Raw genomic sequence first — 13,717 nt, 5'->3', positions numbered from 1 at the left:
ACTATTATCCTTCCAAGGTGACCCTATGATATTCTTGTTGGAATCACATTGTCATTACGCCAAAAGCTTGAGTTATCAATGAACATCACAACAACTAGAGACAAGGATCCACGAGAGAAAATTAAGAACATGTCCCAAATCCCAAGGTCAATGTTGAATGTCTATTACTGACTAGAGGATAATTTCCTCCCTTAGCGTGACTCATGGGATTCCAACTCGTAACCCAACGCTCTAATACCACTTGTTGGAATCATCGCTATCATTATTCCAAAAGCTTGAGCTATCAATGAACACCACAGCGGCCAGAGACAAGGATCCGTGGAAGGTGGTTAAGCACATGTTCCAAATCTCGAATTCAACATTGAATGTCTATTACTGACTAGAGGGTAATTCTCCCCCTTAGTGCAACCCACGGGAATCAAACCCGTAACCCAACACTCTGATACCACTTTTTGGAATCATCGCTGCCATTACGTCAAAAGCTCAAGCTATCAACGAATGCCACAACAACTAGAGACAAGGATCCATGGAAGGCGATTAAGAACAAGTCCCAAATCTTGAGGTCAATGTTGAATGCCTATTACCAACTAGAGGGTAATTTGGCATTAGATTGTCATTGATGTCAACAAATTTTTTATAGTACCTAAATGTTACATGTTGGTGCATGTATGGAACCCACTCGAATAAGTGAAAATAGAGAATGTCGAAATAACTGTATCATGTGTAATACTTTGAATATTGAATTGTGGTATACCAAAATAGATAAAACCTACATAGATTATGCCTAATAGCTTTATGATCATGTCCACAAATCCACACAACCATATTTATCAATATGGATGAATGCAAATCATTTTGGCTAGCTTCTAGAACACTTTACTCTACCTTAGGGAAATCTAGAGAAAATACAACTCTAACTTTCTTTACATAGAAGATGCTATAACAGGAAAACTTGATAATTATCTCTTGAATGATTTAGAAGCTTAACTTTGGAACCGCAAGACAAAATATTGCAATGCAAAGGAATGTAGACCAAATTTCAAAGATATTATCTTAGAAGATATTTTGTTCATGCCTTGATCATTTTTTTATATCATATCACAAAATGTTGTGCATGAAACTGACAAGATAATATTGTGAACAACTTGAAATCATACTTAAACATGTGTTTCTATCTCTCCATCATACTTTAGACACCAAAATGCACTATCTTTGACAAATATTTAGTATGAACGTGAACTTTAGAAAATGTGGTACAACAGATGTTTACAATACTTGTGGACTTCTTTATTGACCTCAAACATGTTGACTCATCAACCAAGCTGATATTATGTATGCATCAAGCCATTTGCACCAGATCATCTCACTATATTTATATTTGCATAAATCCAACACTTTTCCATACTATAAGTTGACATCAATGAAAACATAATGCAACAATGGGTTGACATCAATAATAACATACTTCTCTCTACATTAAACAATCTCCCCCATTATCATTGGTGGCAAAACTTATTTACAAGGTATCTTGTCTCCCCCTTTGTCATCAAGGACAAAGGTTAAGGAGACATTCACTAACTTTGTTATAAACTCATGCTCCCCCTAACTATATTAGCCCATTACATACTACCCCTAAGATGTAGCAATAGTCTCCTAAAAAATGATACAACAAAAATGTTCCTTGGTTACAAGGATGTGTGTGTATTGTGTCTACAAACTTTATTCTTATCCTCTGCATATTTACATGATCACAAAATTATAGGATCAAAAACTAAAGACAACTCACTTAGAGGGTAAAACATTCTTGTAGATTACCTTGAGTTGAGAAAGATTTGTATCCCAATGTGATTTGACTAAGAATAGGATATAGAATTGACTTTTAAATTTAATATATAGGTCCTCTGCATCATCTACACTGCTAGGTACTTTTATCTTTTGATCAATCTTCTCTGTATTAGATAGAGAACAAGTCAAGCATTGAAGTATTAAAGTTTACTTATTTCCTTAGCTGACCAAACTATCCCTTGATTTTCTCTCTTTGATCTTGAAGTAGTGACAGTTGTGAATGCATATTTTTAATTTTTGCTTATGTTGCAACATCTTTATCCTTCACTAGACCTGATTAAGAATAGTGGAGAACGCGTGTATTCCAGTTGGCATTAACCTTTGTTATATCTCAGTTGGCCTATGAGAGTGAAACATATGAAGTATATTGTGGTAGCATGTTAAGTATTTACTTTGTAAGTGTGAGAATTTGCCAAGATCTAGAGGCAATGGAAAGCACAAATAAGAGAGACAAAATATATGATAGGAATAAACTGTATTCTATCAAGATGAAAAATATGATCAACTGGATCATTACAAGATGTTCAATGAATTTCCGTTGTTGTTCGTACAAACAATGTAGATGAGCCTGCTTATATAGGCAAGGCTATATGGATATGTGAGCACACAAACATGACATGTGGCTCAATAAGAAACAAGGGTTGGTAGGAAATAGGTGTGGGTAGGTAGGAGAAACAATAAAATATGCCACATGAGGTGGCATGTAACAACAAGATAAGATTAACACCATAAAAGGTGGAAATTCTCCTACACACACTATCCCAATGTGGCACAAACACCCAAGTGTCTCATACCCAAACTACTATTAAATGCATGTACCTAAGTAAACTTAAGTAAAGTGTAATAATATCCATGATGAATAATTATTTACACCAACAGTAAGGCATGTGTAGCCGAATTGAGATATGGATCGGTATATATATGATGTGCTCTTTTGATGATGACATGCAGAGAGCTAGAGAGATACATATATAGAAGTGTGACATAGAGATTGGATGTGATATGTGATTGAAGCAAATAAGAATGACTAAAGAGATAATGAAGTGTGTGAAGTCTATCTACAAAGCCTGATTGGATTTGTATTCCATGCATATGTAAGATGCAACTATAGTAGTTCATTTTGTCTACTTGTTCTCTTTTGGGTAGTAAGCCCTTTGGTAGTGAGCCTTGCAGTGAGCATTTTATAATATTTTATAACTATTTATATTATATTGAGAGTTAACCCTCTCTATGGTTTTTCCCTAACGGGTTTCCTCTCAAAAATTTGGTGGTCTCTTGTGTATGTTGTTGTGGATGGTATCTCTACTTTTGATGTTTATTTGATTACTCATTTCTTTCTATTGCATGCTAATTAATGTGAATATGCAAATTGATGATAAGGTTATTTCTAGAGTTTAAAAAGGGAATATTGATTCACCCCCACCTCTCAATATTTGGTTGTTCAACAAAAGAATCTAAATCCATATATAAACTACTTGCAACAAGAATCAAGAATCAAGAGATAAATCAAGAAAACTTATCTTCAAATTGGAGAAACTTCAAAATAGAAAAGTAGACCAAACACTCCAAGAGAGCTCACAAAATCTAGACAACCAAAAGAGATTTGTAAAACAATTCTTTTAAGCTCCTACCCAATTATATTTCCCTTCTTGGAGTGAAAATATACAAACAATATATAATCAAGTTAAAATTATAAAATCTATTGAGCTCCCAAAAGCTCCCAAAAGACAAATCATTTAGATCTCATTAAATTAAATATATATATATAAGGCATAGTTCACATCTAAATATTAAATTACCACTATAAAGGTAAAATATAATTAATAAACATATTATAATAGTGATAATTAACAACTAACTAACTATGCACATACAATCACTACTGGTCATTCACGTTGATGCATAAGGGTAACTGGAAATTACCAAAATGATAATTGAAGGTATAATAATATTAATTAAGGGAAAATCATCTAAATTAGGAACGAGGGCTTAAGGCTAGGTAACATATTTGGCCATTGTGCTATCTTATGTAACCATCATTGAGTATATGGAATGCTCAGACCTGTGGATCTAGGTGGAGTCAATGTTCTATACCTGCATCAACCAAAACATACAAACACCTGTGCATAAATGTACATATAATATAATATAATTGAAAGCATAATTAATCATTCCCCAATTGAGATCACATAACAATCATGGTTGGCAACATCATATCTTACTAAATAAACATTACATCAACAAAGCATCATTAAGTAACCATATCATAATCAATATAACCAAGATATCCTCATAATATAATACAAGACATAACCATATAACATCATGTCACATCATCATAGAGTTATCATGCATATACTATCATCACTGAACCTACAAGTATAACATACTATCTACATTAGTAGTGATGTCATATGAATACAAGAATATAATTGTAAGCAGGATGCACCTCATGGATGTCAATACAAAAGAATCATATGTGCATGGTCATGATAGAACATATAAAGAGTCTAGATCAGATCAAAATTAAAAAAATGAAAGAATGCAAACACAAAAGGCATTGGAAAAGTTTTATATCAATTATATAAGGGTTATAGATAGCTAACTTTTTTAGTCAAGTGACAATATAAGAGGTTGAGTAAGAAAGCTGGGTTTTCTATTAAGGTACCGGCTCATAGGAATACCCTCCAAAGTTCAAGATAATATCAAAGTGTAGAAGATAAAAACCTATTTTGTTAAGTTAGCTCTAAGTCCTCAATAGTTTTGTTGATGAAAATATTTCATTCATTTCTTAACCACATCGAACGTTTGGGTGAAATCTAGTTTTAGGAAATAGAGAAGTGATTCTAAGACCTAACAATATCATCAAGTGAACTTTCAAAATTAGGTGGCATTTTACTTTTTAAAAATTTCTTAGACATATCCATTAGAGATAAGGACATTTAAAAAATTTATTCTTAGATCATTCGTCAAATTATTTATAATAAAACCAAAGATATTCTCATGATTTTTAAATGTTCTACAATAGTTAAGATGACACAAATGGTCTAAAACTTCATGAGCTTGATCATAGTCATATCATATGAGATGTGTCATCACGTATTCTGCCTTAATGTCATCAAGACAATCTAGGTGCAAAATTCATTTTATATTCCCACTCTCAAGAGTGACATAAGAATTACTCAATTCATTCTCATCATTACGACTTGGTGTGAAATCACTCCCAATATCCTCCACTATTTAATGAGTGATCTTCACTCATTGATTAAATGCTAATTCAACCTTTTCAACTATTTAGAGATGAAAATATTATATATTTAGCCTTGTTAGTATTTACATCACTTATAGAATCTACATTATCCTTTTTAAGAATTCTTTTGTCACAATCATTACTATTAATGACACAAGAAACCTTGAATATATAATCTTTAAACTCAACTTCTAGTTTCCGCTCTAATTTTTTTACCCTCAAGAGTTTCATGGCTTTGTGCTTCATCTTGATCATATTTACAATGACTTCTTGCTTGACCTTCATGTACAAGATATTTCTAATTTGAGATGAGTTTAACTTATCTTCATGGGTTGCCCAACTAATTTTTGTATTGTCAATGTTGAACTTAGGATTGTTTTAAATGTTATGTATAATTTTTCCTTGTGACTCTTCATCTTGAATAAATGATTATTGGAATAAGCATTTCATTACCCTCATGTATATTAATGGTTTCACACATCTTTCCTTGAGTGAGAATACTCACAAGAGGTTATTCAAGTTTAATTCTATTTTGCAATAATTAGCCTTAATAATTTCATGTAGTCACACCCTATGTGCTTGGTTATCTTGTGTATCCTACATATTCAATAGGGTAATATCCATTAATTTGCTTAACATTCCCAATGTTACCATGTTTTCCATGAAGGAATTTTTTGTCAAACATCCTCGTCTATGTGTACGATAAGATTAGCATGCGCCCTTACTAAATTTTGAATAAAATCCTCTTTAGTATTATTTTACCTTTGGAGTTTGGACAAGTGGCTTTATCATGCACCTCTTCATCACTTTAAGTTTGACTTTCATCTTGATTGTTCTCTACAATTTTTAATTCTATGGGAGTAATAATGACTTTTAAGATCAAATTCATTCTTATAAGGAGAGCGGGACAACAATTATCCTTGTGCCTCATAGTACCATGTATCCTACATCCTTCAAATGAGGCCAAATCTAGTAAGGTGACTATAAATCCCATCTCTAACATGTCCTTTCATGAGTTCAACATTTATTTCTAATTATTTACCAAATTATGACTAATATAAATACTCAATCTCATCATTGACATCATGTGTGAGTGTTGGAGGCTATAATGTTCATCATATATAGGTCTATAAATTTTATTTTTGTATATTTTTTCATGAGTTGAGACTTTGAACAACATTGTAGATATCTACTATCATTATTTTTAACATTTTTGGATTTTTTTCATTTATTTTTGTTACTAGCCATGTAGGAACACTCATATTTTGACTCAACTTTCATCTTGTCAATATTTTTACATTCTTAGGTGGATCTCTAATATTTTGGCACTAGTCAAGAGTCTTTCCATCCAAGTAATCACCAGTATCTAATGTGTATGCAAATGAATTTCAATGATTAAAATTTTACTAAAGAGTTATTGTGTAAGGACAATTATAAAGCATATTATTTGCATAAAGGACCAAACATTGACCAATTTAACCTAAGAAATTATGTTGTACTAAACTAAACTAATTTATTGCACATGATGAATATAAATTCAATAGATATTGGTTGTTATAGTGACTATATTAGGCATATATAGTTATTGATTATTGATGCATGAAAGTGTTTGTCGACAACTTGAAAGTAAATGCAAAAAAATATCTTGTTAATTACTTTGAATGTTTGTATCATATCCTAAGTTTTATAGGTTGAGAGATCTCCCAAATGCATTACCCATATGGTGAATGCTCTATTTGTTTATCTAATTTGACCTACCAACTAAGGATCATTTCCTCATACATAACATAATATTTCAAGCAATTAATACTGATAAGATCCACACATATAATAATGAAATATTAAAATTTAGAAGATAAATCTAACACAACACAAGAGACACTTGTGGGCCAAAATTCCCTAATATCCAATATATGCTTAAATATAGTAAACCCTTGAGAGAGGAAACACTATACAATACTCCTTATGTAATAAGTCACTCCACGCTATAACTCCAAGAGATCCTAAATACACTATCATACTTCACACATATCTTAAAATGATAACCACCTCCTATACATATACATCCTCTTAACAATAAAATAGAGGGGTAATCCTAGTGAAGGTCTAATCAACTCTTGATAAAATGAATTACACAAATTACTTGCACAATCCAATATAAATAACTCGAGGAATGTATGCAACCACATATTGACATCTACTTCCACCCAAATACATTATAATATCCTATCCCTAAGTACATAAGATGTCATCCCTCCTTGACATGTTTTATCCCTGAAACATGAGAAGAAGATAAATGATATAATTGTCACAAGTTATTACAAATAGGATGTCATGACCAATTATCTAACCATCCATAATTGATCCTTGTCACTAGTACATTCGGAGCTGATTTCCGATGACCAATTGTCGGAATTGCGACTAATTTTCGTCGGAGTGCCGACAAAAGTAGCCATTGAAAACTCGTCATCGGATTGGCCAACGATGCCCTACCCATCGGAAATACGACAATCACATGGACTCTGCCGACGGTGGGCATGAACGCTCTTTTGGTCAAAAAAGTCATCAGAATCAGTAGATTTCGTCGCAAAGCCGACAATGATTTGGAACTTCGCACCGACGGTGATGTTGTTTGTCCGACGCTTGTGTCATCAGTCCATTCGAAGACATCGACGACCATCTGACTACGAAGTGTCATCGCACGTACATCATCCTCTTCAGGCGTTTGTGTGGTTTGAGTCGGAAGTGCGATGACTCCAGAATATTTCACCGACAAGAACGTTGTATGTCTACCAATTACATCGTCGATCGAAAGCTTGGTCTTCGTCGTAATTCCGACGATGATAATTTTTATCAAAAAAAATTTATTATTGTCCAGTCATTGATATGTACAGCGAATGATATTCTATCCCCACCACCTACTAGTAGGGGCATAGGTTTGAGGCTAATATGAGGCACATGGTTTCAAGCTAATATGATCAGGCACACCATGGTTGAGATGGTCCAATTCCCTAGTCTCACTCTACGACTAAGCTCATGCCATATCTAAATCAAAGACATCTCAAATACATTGTTGGTGGAAAGCTGCAAAATGCCATTTTCATACATAAGCAAGACATATGCAATTGAGCACAATCACTAAGAGAACGGTAAAAAGTGTGTTTGAGATCATTCTCCTAATTGTGGTGTGGTCACGAAGAGATCACCGTAAATTTGTCAACCCTTACACAAATTTACGGTGATCTCTTCGTGACCACACCACAATTAGGACAATGATCTCAAACACACTTTTTACCGTTCTCTTGGTGATTGTGCCGAATTGTGTATGTCTTGCTTATGTATGAAAATGGCATTTTGCAGCTTTCCATTGATGATGTATTTGAGATGTCTTTGATTTAGATATGGCATGAGCTTAGTCATACAGTGAGACTAGGGAGTTGGACTATCTCAACCATGGTGCGCCTGCATATGTATATAGTTTTGTGTATTCATTAAAGATTTTCATTTAATTTTAAGAATTTTGGTTAGCAAATCAGGGGTGCACTTTACATTCTTGTTGTTATCCAATTCACTTACTTTAGCTCTATTTCTTTCTTCAAATTTAGGGTCTAGAACTCCTCCCTGAGCAGAGATTGTTGGTTTTGTCTCCCCTGCTTTGGTTGGAGAGTTTCTTGCTATCTCTTGTAGTTTGCCCTCAGAGTTCAGCTTCTCTATTGGTCAGATTGCTATTTTCCCTACCTTATTCTCCAAGTATTGCTCCTCCTCTTGTTTCCAAGATTTTTCCTTTGCCTTCTACTCAATGGCCCTTGGTTGTGCATTCATGCCCTCTTAATGTCTTCACTGGGTTCCTATTTCCACAAGGACATTTCCTCCCCCAAAACTATTTGTTTTTGAAATGGGGACACCTTCAGAATATAGGGACATGGATGGGACGTCCCCCTGCCACCCCAGTGCAATCCAATGCCATCATCTTTGAGACATCTCTAGGACATCCTTGAGACGTTTTAGGGACTCCTAAGAGCCTCCTGACCATCCCAACAACCCATAAGTGATTTTAAAAAAATCAAAACTTTTTTTCAAACTCCATGCCCAAGGTCAAACCGTCACAGCCTATGGGCCCCACCCAAACCCCACCAACTTTATAAAACTACCTCCTATTTTTGTTTTGACTCACAAAAACAAAGAGCAAGAAGCTCACAACTGTGAATGTGGGAGTGAGATTTGCAGGTGCCAAGTGAAAAAGTGAGATTGCAAAGCAAGAGGGTTGAGGAGAAGTAAGAAGAGAAGTGATGCCAAGTTGCCAATTTGTAATGCTCTACCCCAGTTTTGAAACCAATTTCTTTTGCACCTTTTCAACTATGCTTCTTGACAAATAGTTTACTTGAATGCTCTACTGCTAATTTTTAGTTTGTCTTTCTTGATTTTGTGAATGCCAATGTTTGTTTGCTGATACTTTTGAGATGGCATTTTGGCAAACAACATGCATGCACTGAAAGGGTTTCAATTTGGAATTGATAGTGTAGATATCACTTTATAATAATCAAGATTTGCATTCACTGAAATGATTTTAATCAATTAAAGAGCAATATTCTTGACTGACAAGTAATAAAAAAACTTACAAGGATGAGGTAAATTCATTACTTACAAGTAATAAAAAAACTTACATGGATGAGGCATATTCATAAATTTTGCAGTCTCGCCTTGGATATCAACACTAGAAGCAACTCATATTGTTCGTGTACAGACAAGACAATATGGGAGTTCATTATACCTAGCAACTTGTGGTGTTGTCGTTCGTGTTGGCTCTATTGGACCCTGCAATTAAGATTCAATATATATTATTCAATAAGATTAACTGTGCAACATAATGAAATATTGAAAAGTGTGTTATCTTGTTGAGCTTCGCTCGGTTGCGAGAATAGTTTAGCTTTCTCTACTTAACAGGGCCAACCACATGAAGGTGGAAGCTCATTTGGCCCCTTCCCCCCCCTAACATCACTCTAAATTCCCCGTTAACATCATATAAAATTCATTCATTCATTCTTTCTACCATTAATAAAATATAGCTTCACTTACACATAACATTGATTAACATTAATTAACACGCAACATTCATCAATATTAATTAGCACATATCATCCATAACCATTAATTAGCACATAATTACATTCACTAACACATAATAATCAGTCATTATCAAATAAGTTAGATTACAATCATTTCTTTCTTTGTTTTTTCTTTGAAGCTATGAAAAGACTAAGTGGAACATCGGTTTCTTCATCATTTCCCCCCTCTGCAGATGTTCTGCCAACTGCTCATGATCTTGATGTATGCCTAGTCCTATATTGAGGATGAGGACATTGAAGCGAAGGGGGGTCCTCTGCAATAACAAAGAAATGGGTTAAATTCAAAAAAAAAAAATTATTGTTACAAGTATTTCATTAATTTAGAGAACATAATTGTTGTGCTCTTTACCTGATGGGGCCACATCATTTTGTGTAGCCTCAACCTCAACATGTTGAACACCCTCTAGATCATCTGGAGTTGAAATACTAAAGGTTACATTAATGCTGAACACTAATTGCAATTATATTTGTTTAAAGCAATAATAGTGGTCCTCTTTACCTAAGTGGGGAACATCACATTCTTGATGTTGTGTACCTAGATCATGCTCCACTTGCTCACCACCGACTACATGCTCTAAAATAATAACAAAAAAGGTTACATTAATTAATACTCTAATTACAAATTAAGATGTTTAATTGTATTAATAGCTAAATAAATAAATTTGAATAGCAAATGAATACCTCCACTACTGGGATGCACATCCGGACCTTCATGTGCAGGTGGTGTTTCACGATTAGTAGGTTGCATTCCAATGACATGCACATTGTTATCATTGCTTGCTTATTTAAAATAAATATAGTCACTTTATGTTGGAACTCAACATCAATTAGATTATTGGTAAAGTATTCAATTTGAAACAACTTCCATTTAGCATATTTACCAGTGTGACAGATGCACTCGAATGTTGTGTATGCCCACTCAATTCTCGTAGCCGATCAGCCACGGCTGAAGAGCCTTGCTGGTAGGCAATTCTCTTGTCATCTTCTACGGGCGCTCTATTGAATTCAAAGCCCTACATTTTTGCTTGGTACCGTGAATTTTGCTTGCATTGTTTGATAAAAAAAAAATGTTTGCAATTTATTAATATTTTGATGCAATATTTCGTTTACATGAGATACTTACAATTAGTGCAGCAAGTTTCATGTAACCACCAAAGCCAAGTTTGTGTTGCCCATGCTTTTCTTGCCTTGCCTTGGTTGCCTTTGACGTGTCACTCAATCTATAAAAAGTTTGAAATATGTTAGATTATATAAATATAAAGAGTGATTAATTAGTACATAATTACATTATTAATAGTATCATGTACCTTCTTCTGGCGTCTAGTTGTGTATTTCTTTTTTTCCTTTCAATTATCTTCTTGGCATCCAAAATCAGGTCCTTCCACTCCCTCTCTAGAATCATGGGGGGATGCTCGTACTTTACATTCCTCTCCAAATGGGTCCTGTATTGGTCCCTCACATACTTTAGGTATGTGCCAGCTTTTTCAAGGAGCTTGGTTTTGTCAAAGGTGTCATTTCCAAATCACTCAACCATTTGGTTTGTCTATTCATCTTTTAACCTTTTTTCTTGGTCATTCCACCTTTTAAAGCAAAAACAAACCTCTTAGATTCAGAAATGAACCGAAGCTACATTTATTACACTTCAAGAAATGGATCAAAGGAAAACCATTCTAGAAATGATATGAAATCAAAATAGTGGATTAAGGTTAGTTCACATATGATGTACCACCTTTTACGTATGGTGGGCCCAAATATCTGCAATGCAATGTCACTAAGATGTTTATAGAAAATATCATTGCCTACAAAAAATTCATGGGATCATTAGTCCAAAATGAGTGATCATAAAGTAAATTACAATTAGAGTATATATAATAATAATTTTAAAGTACCTGTAACCTTTTGTATCTTTAAGGGAATCATTTCTTCGTCGTTCACCACCAATGTGGCCTGCAACGTTCCCGTACTAGCAATACGAGAAGATCTAGGAAATGATGGTATGTTATCAGTAGTAGTCACCTCTGGCACATCCTCATGTGCATCTCCTCCTGCAAAAAATGAATCCACTATGAAATGGCATTAGAATTCAAGAAAGAACGCTTGAAGGGAAATAAACACATGACAAAAGATAGAGAAAAAGAGGGATCTACCAACAGTGGGCGGGCCAATATGATGTGCACTAGAGGATGTCTGCATGCTATGTGTTGCCAACATTGTAGTTGGCAATACAAGTGAGGGTAACTTCTGATGAGGCGGGTAACATTGACAATACCTAAAGAATAATACATTAAATATATCAAACAATAAATATATGAAAAGTGCAAGAATTGTAAACAAGGATGAACCTTTATTTTGAAAATTGATAGTATCAAGTATGATGTGTTTTGGGTACTCATAGTGATAAGCCAAGCAAGCGATAATACAAGAAAATCATCATGACCTGAAGATCCTGCAACACCCTGATCGTGGGAACAACTTTCATGAGGGCAGATAAATTGTTGTAAAAACAATACATACATATTTTAGTTAATGACATAAAAGAGAATAAAATATAAACCATTATTGAACTTTTTTTATAATTAAAGCTTTCATTACTGCTTACTTGCAAGTTTTTTGTTGTCCAAAGCAATAATTCCACCCTCTCTCATAACTCATCAGTAATAGGATGCACGGCTACCAAAGCAACAATCTCTTTTCTAATTTTTCTAAGAGGCATTTTAAAGAATTTCATAAGGTGTGTGGGATCTTCAGAGTCACCATCGCTTAACCTTAATGATTCCAAATCCCTAGAAAGGTGCTTAGGTACTGCAACTCCCTTTCCCTTTCCCTGAACATCAGTCTGTGTCAAGAATATCATTAACAATTACAAAATTAGTATAAATCGCTAAAAAAAAAAACATAATAATGTAACAGTTTGCTTCTATCTAATTTGTACAATTACAATGAGGTTTACCTGCTAGGTGGAAGTGTCGCAAGCTACATCCCTGTCTATGATATGTGATGGATCCATGTCGGCCTGTGACAAAGAAAAAATATTAAAAACATTAGCAAAATTAAACCAATAGACTAAGCAAAAAAACTTCTTAATAAAATGGTATATTGGATTCATTGATTGGAGGTTGGTTAATTTAAATGGTATATAGTACGTACCACCCCCATGATATTAACTTTGTTTGTATCTATACGATTCAAACTGTAATCGATTAGAAGCTCTTCGCCTGCACTTATTGATTTTATCGCACATACAAATACACGATTTCCCTCGCACGCCTCAAATATGCAATTGGGTTGTTTATTAGTTGACCCAGGTCGCGTACTATTTATAAAACCTGCAATATTCCCTGTTGCTTTTGGCCGACCATCAATGTATATAGCCACTCGTTTACTTTGATCATTATCTTTTTGTTGTATATAATTTGCTGACAGTGCATACCTATGCATACTTTTTTTATATTTAACAATCTGCATCCAATTATTGTAATTGTAGCAACGTCCAACA

The sequence above is a fragment of the Cryptomeria japonica genome, chromosome 10, assembly GCF_030272615.1.
Source record: "Cryptomeria japonica chromosome 10, Sugi_1.0, whole genome shotgun sequence".
NCBI classification, from domain to species: Eukaryota; Viridiplantae; Streptophyta; class Pinopsida; order Cupressales; family Cupressaceae; genus Cryptomeria; species Cryptomeria japonica.
The sequence above is the reverse complement of the archived record's forward strand: the minus strand, read 5'-3'. Positions refer to the sequence as shown.